We start from the raw sequence: 18,320 nt of genomic DNA on the forward strand, positions 1-18,320 counted from the left end.
CTATTATTTTTAATGCCTATAGCACCTGGTCTTCCTAGGTGGTCTCCAATCCAAGTACTAACCAGGCCTGACCCTGCTTGGCTTCCAAGATCAGATGGGATCGGACTTGTTCAGGGTAGCATGGCCATAGACAAGAACCTAAAAATTTTAATTAAACGATAAACGGGGTCTTTTTTTTTTCCCCCCAGATAGGAAGTAATGAACTTTGGATCTGTCTGGATTTAATGTTGACATTAAACATGTCAACATTAGGATAGAAATGCTAATCAGTGAAGCTGCAATAAAACTTAAAAAAAAATTAAAACTTTCTTTGCCATACAAAATCATATTCTAAATTTCAAATAGGAAAAGGCAATTTGAACTTGACCTTCCGTACTATTTTTTCTGGAGGTTTTCCCCATTGTCTAACTTCTTCTCTTTACCCAGTTTCTTACTAATAGACCTTTAAAATGTCTTTGGCCCCTAGGGCTCCCAGGCCTCTAAAGAAATAATCTTTCCTTTCTAGACCTCAAAATCAACTACTGAAAATCTTATCATCATTCATTTAGTCCTATGTATATTCAAATTAAGCAATTAATTATCTTTAGTTCTAATCCACTAAGCCTGTGCAATTAACATCTGGAATTCAGTTCATCTTTTTGCTGACTTTCTAATTTAAGGATTGGGACATAGTAGATCTCCCTACAAGAAATAATATTTAACAAAGATTATTTCCTATATTTAAGTCTTCATTTTATTTTAACTTATGGTACATTTTTGTGCAATATTTTCATAACACTTTTTAGTGTAACTTTTTTCCTGGAGAGAGATTCTAGTGGTAAATTACCTTTTTGATTTCTGAAAAATAGGTAGTATATCAAAATTACCTATAACAGCAAAATATTTTCAAATAAATAGAGAAACAGTCATTTGCCACATGGTGTGATTTTGGTTGTTATTCTGCCCTCTCCTCTTGACTAAACTTTCTTACCTGCTTGCCTGAAATTGAAATTGCTTTAAGACTGGGGACACCTTTTATTTCACTACTGAAGACCAGGTAGACTAAGAATGTAATTACAAATACCAAGGAAGAGTTCATTCTTGGGCCATAATTGACACTATGTTCTAATGAATGAGAGCACTTTTACCTTGAGTAGTAGCAGGCCTTGATAGGCTCTAAGAAATGGATCGTCTCACTCATGGGTAAACAGTGTCTGAAGGAGGCTGAGAATGGAACTACATAATTGGTTGCAGAAGTAAGAAAAGGGAAGGACTGAAGATGGACTTAATAGTTTTTATTGAAAGTCGGTGCTGCAGCCTAATGGTGCTGCCCCTCGTTGAGGATATATCTTCCACCATTACACCAGATCGGGCTCCAGCCTTTTTTATAGCCATCTTATATGCCGCCGCCTCTGAGAAGCCTTCCTGGCTTTCACCTACAGTATCATTTCCCATGCTGTTATGCTACCATTTATATTTTACTTACATTACAAACTTTATACCAACATGTGTCTCTTTTCTCAGAATATTCCATAATGTTGAGTTATTTTCATATCTACTGCTTTTTTTCTGTCATAGTCCCTTAGCACAGTGTAATGATCTACAGTAAATGTTAACGGATTTAATATATCTAGAGAGTATTTATAATATACTTCAATGGTTTCTATGTGTTAAAGAATATTTGAAATATACAGAAAAGAAAATAAACATGTCGACATTAATTATACTTCATATATATGTATACATATATATATAGTCATTCTAACATTCAGGTGAATTTCCTTCTAGTGCTTTTTTCTATTTATAGCTATGTGTGTGGCATGTATATTTATAAGATTTACATTAACACATATATACAAATGCATATATATTTGCACATCTTGTGTTTTGGTTTTTTAACACTTAACTATGTCAACATTTTTTTAACATTAGGAATTCTTTGAAAACCTGATTTCATATTGTCTTTCAATATTAACTATTGCTTATCAAAATTTAATTAACTGTTCTCTTGTTTTATTTTAATAATTTTGTTGTTATACATAAAACTGAGACATGTATCTTACAACTAATTTTTGTCTGGATCTCTGATAATTACATTGGCATAAATTTCTATAAGGTTTTGAATATTTTGATATAGATGCCATTTTGCCCTTACTAGTACCATATATTCATGTGCTTTCTTTCTTATAGCCTCTGCAGGTCTGAATATTTTTATTGGAAAAAAAAAATCCTTTGCCTTTTTTTGTAATAAAAATGCCATTTTATCGTTTAAAATTGCGGTTAATAGAATATAGAAAAGTTGAATATTTTTCATATTGTGCTTATCCATTTATATTTCTTATTTTGTGAACTATTCATGGTTTTAATATAGTTTTCTAATGGAGTGTTTGCATCTTATCGATTTATAATAGCTCTTTATATCTAAAGATATTAGCTGTTAGTCTGTAGTACATTTTTCCAGCACAGTTTCCTTATATTACTTTCTCACTTTGATTTGTTTATAATGGTTTTTTGGGAACTGAACAAAGGTTTTAATTTTATGTAGTTATATGTATCATTTTCTTCTTTGTTTTATTTTAATGTCTTTATACTAAAAACGTCTGTTCCCCCAGATACACAGTTGAATTTTCTTCTAATTATCTTATGGCTCCATTTTTTGCTCTTATTTTATTAGTAAATGTGAAATGTATTTTACTATTTGACAAGAGGAAGAGATGTAACTTATTTCCTATAGTTAACCAGTTTTTCTACCATTGTTTGTTGCAGTCTTTTCTTCCCTAGGTTTTGTATTTCCACGTTTATTAGATGATGACATTTATAGACATTACGATCTCTTTTTTCAGCCTTTCTCTTCTGTCCATTACCTTAAACATTATTAGATCGGTATGCTTCTAACTGTCGCAATTTCCTTCCATTATTTATTTTAAAGAAGTTTTTCTGTTTAAAAATGTTTAGCCCAAGAGTGCAAGATTTCTTATATTCTCCCTTAATTTAGTAGCAACATTGATACGTTGTTATGTGCGCACTTAATCATCTATCTCTAAAAACTGTGGGAAAAGTTTGTCAATTAAATAGGAGGGTAATAGACGATTTGGGAACGTGATACTGTTGTTTATTTGTGTGTCTGTGTGCTACTTAAGAGCATGATCTTTGAAGTGGAAATTTCAGATTCTGCTCCCAGCCCTGCCTGTAACTCACTATGTAAAGTTGATCAAGCTAATTTACCTTTCTGTGATGAAATTTTAAAAATAGGGATATTCATAATGTTTACCTTGTATAATTATGAAGATTAAATAAGTAATTTATATAAAATGTGCTTAGCTCATCATGTATTCTTTATTTAGTTTTTAATTTTTTATTGTGGTAAAATATGCATGCATATTTACCCTCTTAACTATTTCTGAGTGTACACTTCAGTAGTGTTAAGTATATTCACATTGTTATGCAATCAATCTCCAGCATTCTTTTTCTTCCTACAAAGCTGAAACTATTGAACAAAAATCCTCCTTTCCCCCTCCTCTACTCTCTGGCAACTAACCTTTTCCTTTCAGTCTATATGAGCTAGACTATACTAGGTACTTTATATAAATGGAATTATACAGTTTTTTTATTACTGGCTTATTTTACTTAGTGTGGTGTCCTCAAGGTTCATGTAGCATGTGTCAGATTTCTTCCCTTTAAGAAGCTGAATAATGACCACTGTATGTGTATACTACATTTTGTTTATCCATTCGTTTGTCCAAGAACACATGGGTTGCTTCTACTTTTGACAGTGGTGAATAATGCTGTTACTAAAATATGTGCACACATAACTCCTCAAGTCCCCACTTTCAATTATATATCCCAAAATAGAATTGCTGGATCATATGGTAATTCTATTTTAATTTTTTTATGGGGGGGGGTTATACTGTTTTCCATAGCAGCGCTCATAATGTATTCCATTTTTTCAATTGGAATTGACATTTAATATTATTTTATATTAGTTTTAGGTATACAGCATAGTGGTTAGACATTTATGGAATTTATCAAGTGATTCCCCCCAATTAGTCTAGTACCTATCTGACACCACACATAGTTATTACAATATTACTGACTATATTCTCTATGCTGCATTTCACATCCTCGCAACCATTTTGTAACTACCAATTTGTACCTCTTAATCTTTTCACCTTTTTTACCCAGCCTCTCAATGCCCCTCCTACCTGGCAGTCATCAGTTTGTTATCTGTATCTGTGAGTCTGTTTCTGTTTTGTTGTTCATTTATTTTGTTCTATAGATTCCACATATAAGTGAGATCATAAGATATTTGTCTTTGTCTGATTTATTTCATTTAACATAATATCCTCTAGGTTCATCCATGCTCTTACAAATGGTAACATTTCATTGTTTTCAATGACTCAGTAATATTCCACTGTATCTGTGTACTACCTCTTCTTTATCTGATTGTATATTAATAGGTCCTTGTTAATTCCATCTCTTGGCTCTTGTAAATACTGCTGCAGTAAACATAGGGGTGCATATATCTTTTCTTTTTTAAAAAATAATAAATAATTTTTTATGGTGACATTGGCTAATGAAATTCAGTAAGTTTCAGTTGTACATTTTAACACTAAGGCATATATATATATATATATATTTACATTGCATGTTCACCTCTCATAGTTAGATTTCTTTCCGTCACCACATATTTGAACCCCTTACCCCGGCTACCTCCCCCCGCCCCTCTGGTAACCACCAAGTCCACGAGTCTCTGTTTGTCCTGTTCATTTGTTGCTTTTAAGTTTACGTCTCACATATAAGTGATATCATGTGATTTTCAACTTTTTCTGTCTGACTTATTTTGCTTAGCATGATTATCTCGAGGTCTATCCATGTTGTCGCAAATGGCAGTATTTCATCTCTTCTTATGGCCGAGTAATATTCCATTGTATATATGTATCACAGCTTCTTTAGCCAATCATCTATCGTAGGATGCTTTGGTTGCTTCTATGTCCTGGCCACTGTGAATAATGCTGCTATGAACATTGATGTGCAAATATCTTTTTGGATATTGGTTTTCAAGTCTTTGGGGTAAATACCGAGTAGTGAGATTGCTGGAATGTATGGTATATCAATTCTTAGTTTTTTGAGGAATCTCCGTATTGTTTTCTGTAGTGGCTGTGCCAATTGCAGTCCCACCAGGAGTGTATGAGGGTTCCTTTTCTCTGCATCCTCTCCAACATTTGTTGTTACTTGTCTTGTTGATTATAGCTATTCTAACAGGTGTGAGATGGTATCTCATTGTGGTTTTGATTTGCATTTCTCTAAAGCTAGTGATGTTGAGCATCTTTTCATATATTTGTTGGCCATTTGTATGTCCTCTAGGGAGAAGTTCAGGTCCTCTGCCTATTTTTTGATTGGATTGTTTTATTGTTATATTGAATTGTATGAGTTCTTCGTATATTTTAGATATTAGACCCTTATTGGAGACATTGCTTGCAAATTTATTTTTCCATTCAGATGGTTGTCTCTGTACTTTGTTGATGATTTCTTTTGCTGTACAGAAGCTTTTTAGTTTGATGTAGTCCCATTCATTTATTTTAGCTTTTAATTCCCTTGCCTTTGAGGTCAAATTAATAAAATCTTCTTTAAGTCCAAGGTCCTTGAGTTTAGTTCCTATGTTTTCTTCTATGCATTTTATAGTTTCAGGTCTTATATTCAGGTCCTTAATCCATTTTGAGTTAATTTTGGTGCATGGTGAAAGACAACAATCTAGTTTCATTCTTTTGCAGGTGGCTTTCCAGTTTTCCCAGCACCATTTATTGAAGAGCCTTTCCTTTCTCCGCTGTATGTTTTTGGTGTTTTTTGTTGAAAATTATTAGCCCATATAAATACGGGTTTACTTCTGGATTCTCGATTCTGTTCCACTGGTCCATGTGTCTGTTTTGCTGCCAATAGCATGCCGTTTTGAATGTTGTCACTTTGTAGTATAATTTGAAGTCAGGCAGAGTGATGCCTCCAGCCTCTTTCCTTTTTCTCAGGATGGCTATGGCAATTCAGGGTCTTTTGTGCTTCCATACTAATCTGATGATTTTTTGTTCTATTTCTTTAAAAATTGCCAATGAGATTTTGATGGGGATTGTGTTAAATTTGTAAATTGCTTAAGGTAATAAGGTCCTTTTAATTATGTTGATTCTTCCAATCTAAGAGCATGGGATATCTTTTCATTTCTTTATGTCTTCTTCGTTTTCTTTTAATAAGGTCTTGTAGTTTTCATTATATAGGTCCTTCACATGTTTCATTAGATTTATTTCTAGGTATTTTATTCTTTTTGTTGCAATTGCAAATTGAATCATTTTTCCCATTTCTTTTTCTGACACTTTGTTATTAGAGTATGAGAAAGCTGTGGATATTTGAACATTGACTTTGTATCCAGAAACTTTACTGTATTTGCTTGTTTCTAGTAGTGTTCTTATGGAGTCTTTAGGGTTTTCTATATAGAGAGTCACGTCTTCAGCAAATAGTGACAGTTTGAATTCTTTGCTTCCTATTTGGATGCCTTTTATATCTTTCTCTTGCCGGATTGCACTCTCTAGGACTTCCAAAATTATATTGAATAACAGTGGTGAGAATGGACAGTCTTGCCTTGTTCCTGATCTTAGAGGAAAGGTTTTTAGTTTTTCACCATTAAGTATAATGTTGGCTGAGTGTTTGTGATATATAGCCTTTATTATGTTAAGGTACTTTCCTTCTATATCGATTTTCTTAAGTGTTTTGATCATAAATGGATGCTGTATCTTGTCGAAGGCTTTTTCTGCATCTATTGATATGATCATATGATTCTTATTTTTTAATTTGTTTATGTGGTGTATCACATTAATCGATTTGCATATGCTGAACTATCCCTGTGCCCCTGGGATGAAGCCCACTTGATCATGGTGTATAATCTTTTTAATATATTGCTGTATTCAGTTCTCTAGTAACTTATTTAGGATTTTTGCATCTGTGCTCATGAGAAATATTGGTCTGTAGTTTTCTTTTTTTGTGTTATCTTTACCAGGTTTTGGTATCAGGGTAATATTGGCCTCATAAAATGAGAAGTATTGCTTCCTCTTTGATTTTTTTGGAAGATTTTGAGGAGAATAGGTATTAAATCTTTGAATGTTTGGTAGAATTCACTGGACTTTTACTTTTTGGTGGGTTTTTGATGATTGTTTCCATTTCCATACTGCCAATCAGTCTATTTATATTTTCCGGTTCTTCTAGATTCAGTCTAGGAAGGTTGTATTTTTCTAAGTACTGGTTAATTTCTTCTAGGTTATTCAATTTGGTGCTGTATGCTTTTTCATAGTATTCTTGTATGATCCTTTGTATTTCTGCGGTGTGTCGTAATTTCCCCCTCTTTCATCCCTGATTTTGTTTATTTGTGTCCTTTCTCTTTTTTCTTTAGTGAGTCTAGCCAAGGGTTTGTCAATTTTATTAACCTTCTCAAAGAACTAGTTCTTTTTGGCCTTTATTTTTTTCTATTTTTTGTTTTGTTTTCAATTTTATTTATTTATGTTCTAATTTTGACTATTTCTATTCTTCTGCTGACTTTAGGCTTCACTTGTTCTTCTTTTTCTAATTTTTTAAGATGAAGCATTAGGTCGTTTATTTGGGCTCATTCTTGTCTTTGGAGATAGGCCTGTAATGATGTGAACTTTCCTCTTAGACCTCTTTTGCCGTGTCCCAAAAGTTTTGATATGTTGTACTATTGTTATCATTCGTTTCTATGGATCTCTTGATCTCTTTATTTCTTCTCTGACCCATTTATTCCTCAGTAGCATGTTGTTTAATCTCCATGTATTTGTGATTCTTCTCGCTTTCTTTTTGCAGTTGATCTCTAGTTCAAAGCATTATGATCAGAGAATATGGTTGGTATGATTTTAACTCTCTTATATTTGTTAAGGCTACCTCTGTGTCCCCAGTATGTAGTCAATTTTTGAGAATATTCCATGTGCACTAGAGAAGAATGTATAAGCAACTGTTTTGGAATGAAAGGCTCTGTAAATGTCAATTATGTCCAGTTGGTCTAATGTGTCATTTAAGGATGTTATTTCCTTATTGATTTTCTGTTTGGATGATCTGTCCATATCTGACAGTGGGGTATTTAGGTCTCTTACTACAATAGTGTTTTGGTCTGTTTCTCCCTTTAGTTCTGTTAGTAATTGCTTTATATATTTTGGGGCTCCCTGATTGGCAGCATAGGTATTAATAAGAGTTATGTCTTCTTGGTGCATGATTCCCTTTATCATTATGAAGTGTGCCTCAGTATCTTTCTTTACCTTTTTTATTCTGAAGTCTATTTTGTTCGACATTATTACCACTACTCCTGCTTTTCTCTGAGTGCCATTTCACTTTGAGTCTATATTTGTCTTTGGAACTGAGATGTGTCTCCTGGAGGCAGCATATGGTTGATTTTTGATTATTGATCCAATCTGCAACTCTGTGCTTTTTTATTGGTGAGTTTAGTTCATTTACATTTAGGGTGATTATTGAAATAGACATTTTATCTTTTGCTTTTTGGTAGCTTGTTGTTTCCATTGCTTCCTTGTCCTCGTGTTTCTGTTTTCTTCATTTTGGGTGGGTTTTGTGGGGTTTTCCTCTGGTCCTTCTTGTTTTATGTTATATACTTCAGTTCTGAACCTTTGGCGTTTGGTTACTATTATGGATATATAAAGGATAGTTATATATATATATATACATAATACACACATAGATATATGTATATATTACACATGTATATATTATACATATATATTACATACATGTAATATATATATGTTGTGTGTGTGTGTGTGTGTGTGTGTATGTGTGTGTGTGTATCCATTTTCTTCTGTGTGGTTTATCTCCATTCCCCTTTGTGAATTTAGATCTTTGAATCTTCCTCTTTTCAGTCATTGCTGTCTCAATTTGTCCCTATGTATGCTGAATGTTCATTACTATCTTGCTGTAGCAAATCTCTTCTTATTGTTTAAGCTTATAATACGCTGTTCTTAATAAGAGCTGTACTTCTCTGCTTCTATTTGCCTAATAGTCACCTTACTCCTAATTATGTATTTTTGTAGTCATTTTGTTTTAGGTAACCTGACGCCTTTCAGTATTTCCTGTAATGCAGGCCTTGTAGTAGAGAATTCCCTGAATTTTTGTATGTCTAGAAAGGTCTTTATTTCTCCTTCATATCTAAAGGACAGCTTAGCTGGAGATATTATTTTTGGCTGGTAGTTTTTTTCATTTAATAGTTTGAATATTTCATTCCACTTCTTTCTGGCTTGTACAGTATGCGCTGAGAAGTCTGACAATAATCTAATTGGTTTTCCTTTATATGTTACTGTCTTCTTTTCCCTGACTGCCCTGAGAATTCTGTCTTTGTCATAGATTTTCGATAATTTTAATGCAGTGTGCCTTGGTGAATGCCTATTTGGGTTGAGATAATTGGATGTTCTGTTGACTTCTTGAATTCCAAGCTCCAGCTCATTCCTTAGATTTAGGATATTCTTGTCAACTATTTGTCTAAAAATGCTTTCTAGTCCCTGTTCCTTTTCCTCGCCTTCGATAATGCCCATTATTCTTATGTTTCCTCTCCTGATGGTATCAGCTAGTTCTTGTATTTCTCTTTCATTATTTTTCATTCTTCGGTTTCTCTCTTCTTCCTTCTGATTTATTTCTAGATTTCTGTCTTCGATATCACTGATCTTTTCCTCCAGTTGGCCGACTCTATTTCCCAAGCTTGCTATTTCATTTTTCAACTCTTGCAGTGTATTCTTTATCTCTAGAAGGTCTATTCTGTTCTTTTTGAGGGTTTCAATCTCATTGCTAAAGAACTCATTCTGCTTATCTAGTTGTTTTTTCAATTCCTAAAATTGTTGATGTGATTTGTTTTGGATCTCACTGAGTTTTTTCAGAAGTACCATCCTGAATTCTCTGTGATTTAAGTCACATATTTGTATGTCTGTAAGCTTATTTTTTTTAGATTTTTCTCTTTATTTCTGAGATGCCTTGTCATCTTAGTTGTTCATGGTGTTTAATGGACTATTTCTCCACATTTGCATTAATGAAGTGTATTCTGCTTTTTTTTCCCAGAATAAAGATTTATTATATAATGCTCTCTATAGCCTGTGCAAAGAAGGTGTTTTTCTTTTGGTTTCCAGTAGGTGGCGTCTAAGCCTCTTGGATCCCTGCTTTATATAAAGCCTTAATTTTATTTATATATATATATATAAATAAAATATATATATATATATTTTTTTTTTCTTATAGATGTTTAATCATGCTCGCTACCCTCAGTCTCAGTCCCTGTCAGTGTTAGCTACTTATTGTTATTTCAAGAGGAGAGATCTGGGGATGTCTCTCACTCCACCAGGTTTCTGACATCACTCCTATCCTTTATAATCAGTGTTTTGAATTTTTTTGGATAAATACCCAGAAGTGGAATTGCTGGGTTATAAGGTAGTTCTATTTTTAATTTTTTGAAGAATCTCCAAACTATTTTCTATAGGTAGCTGTACCAATTTGCAATCCCAACAACAGTGCATGAGGGTTCGCTTTTCTCCACATCCTTGCCAATACTTGTTGTTTTTTGATTTACTGATGATGGCCATTCAGACAGGAGTGACGTGATATATCATTGTGGTTTTAATTTACATTTCTCTGATGATTAGTGACCTTGAGTATCTTTTCACATGTCTATTGGTCATCTGTAAGTCTTCTTTGGAGAAGTGCCTATTTAGGTCCTCTACCCATTTTTTAATAGGATTGTTCGTTTGTTTTTGATATTCAGTTTTATGAAGTCTCTATAAATTTTAGATATTAACTCCTCATCAGATATATCATTGGCAAATATTTTCTCTCAATTCAGGAGGCTGTCTTTTCATTTTGTTGATGGTTTTCTTTGCTGTGCAAATACTTTTTAGTTCAATGTAGTCCAATTTGTTTATTTTCTCTTTTGTTTCCCTTTTCTTGAGGAGATATATCAGAAAACAATATTACTAAGAGCAGTGTCAGTGAGTTTTAATGCCTTTGTTTTCTTCTAGCAGCTTTATAGTTTCAAGTCTTACATTTTAAGTCTTTAATTCATTTTGAGTTTATTCTTCTATATGGTATAAAAAGGTGGTCCAGTTTTATTTTTTTGTATGTATCTGTCTGGTTTTTCCCAACATCATTTATTGAATAGATTGTCTCTACTCCATTTTGTATTCTTGCCTCCTTCATCATGGATTAAATGACCATATAGTTACAGATTTATTTCTGGGCTTTCTATTCTATTCCATTGATCTTTGTGTCTATTTTTGTGCCAGTACCATGCCATTTTGTTTACTATAGCTTTGAAATATAGTTTGATATCAGGTAGTGTGATACCTCCAATTTTAGTATTCTTTCTTAAGATCGCCATAGCTATTCGAGATCTTTTATGGTTCCATATAAATTTTTGGATTATTTGTTCTAGTTCTGTGAAAAATGCCATTGGTATTTCGATAGGGATAGTATTGAATCTATAGATTGCTTTGGGTAGTCTAAACATATTAATGATGTTAATTCTTTCTATCCATGAGCATGGTATATGCTTTTATTTACTTGTATCTTCTTTAATTTCTTTTTCTTTTTTCTTTTTTTTCATTTTTTAGGCGAGGCAACCCTTGCTTCACCTCACAGATTGCAAGGACCTTGTTAGCTTACAATCTCTTATTTTTTATTTTTTACTCCTGCAGCACCTGGTCTTCCTAGGTGGTCTCCCATCCAAGTACTAACCAGGTCCGACCCTGCTTAGCTTCCAAGATCAGACGGGATCAGGCTTATTCAGGGTAGCATGGCCATAGACTTCTTTAATTTGTTTTTCAATGTCTTATAATTTTTCAAATAAAGCTCTTTTACCTCCTTGGTTAAATTTATTCCTATGTATTTTATTGATTTTGATGTAAATGTAAGTTGGATTGTTTTCTTAATTTCTTTTTCTTATAGTTCATCATTGGTATATAAAAATGTAATTGACTTCTGAATATTGGTTTTGTATCCTACTACTTTACTGAATTCATTTATCAGTTTTAATAGTCTATTTATTTATTTATTTTTGGGGGGTGTGGAATCTTTAGTGTTCTCTACATATAGTATCATGTCATCTGCAAATAGTGACAGTTTTACTTCTTCCTTTCCAATTTGGTTGCCTTTTATTTCTCTTCCTTGTCTGATTGCTGTGGCTAGGACTTCCAATACTGTCTTAAATAAAAGCAGTTAAAATGGACATCCGTATCTTGTTCCCGATCTTACAGAAAATGATTTTAACTTTTTCTTCTTGACCATGATGTTAGCTGTAGATTTGTCATATATGGCCTTTATTACATTGAGGTATGTTCCTTCCATCCCCACTTTGCTTTGAGTATTTTTCATAAATGGATGCTGGATTTTGTCAAACACTTTTTCTGCATCTATCGATATGATCATATGATTTTTATCTTTCAATTTGTTATCATGGTGTATCAGATTAATTAATTTGAGGATATTGATCTAATCTTGCACCCCTGAAATAAATCCAGCTTGATCATGATATATGATCTTTTTAACATATTGCTGAATTTGGCTTGCTAATATTTTGTTGAGAAGTTTTATATCTATATGTTCATCGGGGACATCGAACTATAATTTTCTTTTTTTGTAATGTGTTTGTCTGGTTTTGGAATCAAGGTAATGGTGGCCTCATAAAATGACCTTAGGAGCCTTCCTTTCTCTTGAACTTTTGGAAATAGTTTGAGAAGAATAGGTGTTAATTCTTCGTTGAATGTTTCATAAAATTCACCTATTAAGCCATCCAGTCCGGAACTTTTGTTTGTTGAGAGTTTTTTGATTACAGATTCGATTTTATTAGTAATGATCGATTAGTTCAGATTTTCTGTTTCTTCTTGGCTCTGTCATGGAAGAGTATATGTTTCTAAGAATTTATCCTTTTATTCTAGATTGTCTAATTTGTTGGCATATAATTGCTCATAGTATTTTCTTATAATTGTTTGTATTTCTGTGGTGTCAGTTGTTGCTTCTCTTTCATTTCTGATTTTATTTATTTGAGTCCTCTCTCTTTTTTTCTTGATAAGTCTAGTTAAAGGTTTAACAGTTTTGTTAATGTTTTTAAAGAACCAGCTCTTGGTTTCATTGATTTTTGGAATTGTCTGTTTAGACTCTCTCTTGTTTATTTCTACTCTGATCTTTAGTATTTTCTTCCTGCTACTCAGTTTGGGCTTTGTCTCCTGTTCTTTTTGAAGTTCCTTTAAATATAAGGTCCAGAGCATCCTAAGGCCTGAGGCTGCCTGCAAGCTACCCATAAGTCTCAGCTGCTGAAAGATTCTAAGGCAGTATGTGAACTGGGTGAAGTGTGGTCCCTGGTAGTCACCAGGGTAGGGCGAGTGGTGATCAGTTTAATGCACATCCAGATTTGGCACCAGTGCTAAGCCTGAGGCCACTCACAAAAGTCTCAGAGTACACCAAGGCTAGCCACCACCTGCCTTGTACCCAGAGACCACTGAGATTTGTCCAAGAAAGACTGCAGCTCCAGCCGGGGCTGGTTGCTTGCCACTGGAAGTGTCTTTGGCAGTGCACGAGTTGGGTTGAGCAGGGTCCCCGGGAGTCACTGAGGTGGAGCGAGTGGAGTTTACCAGGCCAATGCAAAATCAGATTTATCTATGTTGGGAAGGGTTCAGCACAGGAAAAATGGTGTCTACCTGTAGGCTACATGGGAGGAGGGCTCGACACAGAGATAATAGCAGCTATTCTGCCATATACAATTCAGTCTTTCCCTGCTTGTCTCTGGCATTTCCTGAGTTACCATCCCTCTGCCAGAGCCCAGGGTGAGTGCCTGCAAGAAAGCGAGTCTGTGCATGGGCCCTATAAGAGGATGTCTGGGTTTCTAGCAGCCTTCTATCTTACCCCGACAGACAGAATTGCCATGGATTTTCACAACCACATTTTGTGAGAACTCTCTTCTTAGCACTAGATCCTGAGTTTGGGGAGCCTGGTGTGAGGCTTAGTTCCCTTACTCTTTGTGGGGAGGTTTTGTAGCTGAGATAGCACTCTCAATACTTGACCACCACACATGGGTGTGGGGCTAGCCCTCCTACCAATCTCTACGTGGCCTCTTTAAATCCTTAGTTATAAGAGTTCTGTCTGTCATATTGTGTTCTAAATGTTCATTTATAATAGGGCAAAGGATCCTGATTTATGCATGGCTGATAGTAGGATACAGTGACTGGCATGTAGGAGGACAAAACTTTAAATCCCAGTAGACTAAGCCAATTAATGGGTTAGTTTATAGGTAACACACACATTGTTGAACGGCTCTTCCTTTTTCATCTTCTTTTACCTGCTAAACTGGCCTAACTGGGAAGGATATAAGGGCTATAGTGATAAGTTTATACAGTACATGGGTGCTAGTCTACTCATTTATATGTTCACCAATCTATTTAATATGTATCTCACATTGTTACAGGTAATGGGGATACAGAAGGGAAAAGGAGAGACAAGATCTTTACTTTCATGGAGCTTACATCCTGGTAGGGAAGAGAGAGTATGCCAGCAAAAAATTAAATGGGAAGATAATTTTAGATTGTGATAAGTGGCATAAACATTTATCAATGGAGTAAAAGGACAAAACATTCATGGGGCAGGAGGAGAGGCAACTTTAGACAGGATGGTCAGGAAAGGTCTCATTAATTAGATCATATGTAAGCAGAGACCCTATAGGGCAATGGTCCCCAACTTTTTTGGCACCAGGGACTGGTGCTCCTATGATAATCTAATGCCTGTTAATCTGAGGTGGAGCTGAGGCAGTGATGCTAGTGCTGGAGAGTGGCTGCAAATACAGATGAAGCTTTGCTCACTTACCTACCACTCACCTCCTGCTCTGAGGCCTGTTCCTAACAGGCCATGGACCAGTACCAGTCTGTGGCCCGGGGGTTGGGGATCCCCGCTATAGGGGGCACAATGTTTGGCTCTCTACCAATGCACCATTTAATCCAATCAGCCCATAACATTGCCTGGTCACTGGTGTAGGACTATGTGTCAGCAAATGGCTTAAGATGGCCCAATGAGACTCAAGGGAATGCTTTATATACAATGGCTAAGGATTAAATGGCTTTCTCTCTGCTTTTGGACTAAATCAATGGCTCAGGCAGCCTTGATTACAGCTCATTTTTATTATGCTCCTACGTGGAGACTCAGCCCAGGAAGCTGATTTTTCTATATGCTCTAGATGAGTTTATGGTTTCCATTTATCCTTATTCAAATATGAATTGTTGTTGAGCTAAAAGCAACATTTCTCAGATTCTCTTTTAGCCAGGTTCTAGGTTCAGAAAAGATTCCACCAATGAGATATATTCATGTGCTATTTGGCAGGTGAAAGTGAGGTGTAGGGCATCTTTTAGCACCACTTTTGCTGTTTCTGCAGGCAAGCCTGGCTGTGGAAATGTGCGGATTCCCTGCAATCATGTTTCTCTATTCATTCTCCAGTATTTTTTTTTTTTTTTTTTTAAGAAATGATTGAGGTTGGCAGAAGCAGTGGTGGCATCGTTTGATCTGACTAACTAAGCTCTGAACAGCGGCTACAAATATGCCTTCCTCACTTTTCTACATGTCCAGAGGCAGCTGTATTGGTGGTCGCTTCTCAATTTTATTATGTCTTTAAGGTGGTCTCAGAGGTAGTGGCTCCTTGTAACTTCGCATTGGTCAGTGGGACGCTGTTTGGGGAAGATTTGCTAGAGATGTGGCCTACAGCCTTTCCTTCAGCCATTCCAGTGTTTTTTAAAGCACCAACTTCCTCATATGAAACCTCTCCTGCTTAAAATATCTAGAAGGTGTTCTGGTTCTTGTATTTGAATCCAATTGGTACACTGATGCTTCTGTGAGAAAAAAGAAAGAACTAACCCCATGAGAGATGACTTCATTTAGCCACTTACGTTATTATGTGAGACAATAATTTCCCTTATTGTTCAAGCCAGTTTTAGTTGAGATTTTGTCTCTTAAAACTGAAAATAATTTTAAGAGATACAGACATTAAGAGATGCAAAATTAGAGAGAAAACCATGGATCAATTTTGGGGGAAGGTATTTCAGGTGGTGAGTTGAGTGATGTTTAATTTGAAGTGTCTGGTAGATGTCCAGGTGGAGATGCCTGGGAGGCTTTTGGTTGTACAAGTTTACACCTGAGCAGAAAAGTTGAGTCTGTAGATAGAAAGCAGTGGTAGGTCAAGACAAGGCTAGAGGCAAAGCAAAAATAGAGACCAGTTTTTAATTTCTTTTTTATGTAGTTTGACAGCTTTTCTGCCTCTTTGTAAGTCAATGGTGTTTTCTTCTTATCAAAAGCATTAAATTTAAAAATAATTAAAGGATAAATACGTACAGCACTTCAAATGTTTTATTTGTTTAAAATATAATATAAATGAAAGTTATTTCCCAATGCCCAATAAAGAAAATATAATTAAAAAGAAAAAAAACAGTTAACCCCAATTGCTGGAAGAAAACTCAGCAGCTTGAGTTAGTATCATCTCTCTGGGGACTCAGGAGGCGTCTGTTACACATCCACAATTTTAAAGGGATGTCATTACCAACTTTTATTATTGCACTTGAACTGCAGCCTTGGTTAAAGAGCATGTATCATGTCATCACAGGGCCATCTTTAATTTCACTCTTTGCTTCTACTTATTCTAGATTTAAGCTAGGCCTTTAACCTATTTCCATGCATTTTTAAGTGAATTCTTTTAACACTGATCTAAACAGACCATTCAAAAGAATGGAAAAATCAATATTCAGTAGTATTCTTTGGTAGAGGAACAATTCATATATATTTTTTTTCTTTTGGAGTAATTGATTTGTAGCATAGCTTGCCTCTGACATCATGGCTGTGCTTGTTACTTCCAGCTCACATTTTGGGAGCTGCATTATGGAGGACTCTCCGAGGCTCTGGTGATTGTCCCATTGGGCAGAAGGAGTAGAGAAAAGCTTAACAGGGATTAGGTAGGGTAAATTGTGATGTATATGGAAGAGAAGATTTTGGTGAAATAAATGTACACATGAAAAATTTAGCCAATCTCAAAGCCAATCGTACAATTCTAAACAAGACAGAAATTTTGAGTGATCTTTTTGTCAAGCTACCTTTCTTAACCAGGTGATCATGACCAGGTCTCAACTTCAATGATTATTGAAAAAAAAAAAAAAAAAAAGAATAACTGAAATAAAATAACTATATTACATATAAAGCAAGTTGTTTGCTATCTTAGATAATTTATTTCAAACATCTTAAGTAGTATTAGTATCTCTAATAAAGAAACTGAGGCCCAGAGAGATTAAGTGATTTATCTGAGAACATGCAGCTAACAAAAGGCAGAAACAGGATTCAAACTTGTCAGCTTTGCTCCGATGTGCACATTCTTTACATCATTAACCACTAACAATAGTATCTGTCTAGTGATCTTTGGCTTCTCTGAGAAACAAGAGCCTCCTACTTTCCTAAGTTATTCCTTTGAGTCTTTTTGTCCTGACGAGGAAGTAATATAAATGTTATACAAAGCTAGAAGGGATGGCTGCAATTATTTCATTCATTCTTTGTGTCCCAGAGAAGAACTTAGCAAGAGGATCAAATGAATTGAGAGGTTGTGACTTACTCTGCATCTCTTCCCCACTTAGAGATTCACACAGCATGTTTGCATATTATGTGCTCAGAAATTTTTTGATGTTTAACACAGCATTTTCTAAATCTATTTGACCAGACTTGTATCATCATTCTGTGGGGTAGCCCAAACCCCTCAAATCACAAGGATGCCTATTTGAATTATGTAAATCATTGGGTATATGATCCAAGCCTCTAAAACAAAAGTCCTGTAACATTTGCAATAGTTTTTCAGAAAGCGGCTATTGAAACAATCGGCTTAAAATGCCTCTTTGGGCCGTTTTAAACCCTGTTTAAAGAAGGGAGAGGAAGTATAATCTATATGTCACTGGTTTACTTCTGGCCGCTGCTGTGGGTTAGCAGCCAACTGAGAGAAGCAGGAGGAGGACGCAGGCTGTAAAGAAGAGCTTGACCTACAGAAAGGTCAGATTTGTGCAAACATAAGCAGGCTAGCTGAGAACAGGGCCTCCAGGTCCCTAGAGTTCCATTTTCACCTTTTTTCCTTGCTAAGTCTCTATAATGTAGGATACTCATTTACACGCAAGCCATTTTCTGCAGCATTTAAGAAAACCATTAACCACTTGCTTCTGTTTTTCTCACAATGTATACCCAGCCCCTCCTCTGTTCTGCTGTGCCAGACCTGCTAGGATTTGGAGGAACCCTAAGGGTTGTAAACATTT

General features: G+C 35.0%; 1 protein-coding gene and 2 pseudogenes across 4 annotated transcripts in view; 1 reads left to right on the forward strand and 2 right to left on the reverse strand.

Annotated features, from left to right (window-relative positions):
• FHIT (fragile histidine triad diadenosine triphosphatase) overlaps positions 1 to 18,320 on the forward strand; it is a 1,065,768-nt gene that overhangs the window by 722,478 nt on the left and 324,970 nt on the right. The gene's annotated exons all lie outside the window — the stretch shown is intronic.
• LOC120599545 (uncharacterized) lies at positions 14 to 132 on the reverse strand (annotated as a pseudogene).
• Positions 11,697 to 11,815, reverse strand: LOC120599547 (uncharacterized; annotated as a pseudogene).

The sequence above is a fragment of the Pteropus medius genome, unplaced genomic scaffold (genome assembly GCF_902729225.1).
Source record: "Pteropus medius unplaced genomic scaffold, Ma_sr-lr_union100, whole genome shotgun sequence".
Lineage (NCBI taxonomy): Eukaryota > Metazoa > Chordata > Mammalia > Chiroptera > Pteropodidae > Pteropus > Pteropus medius.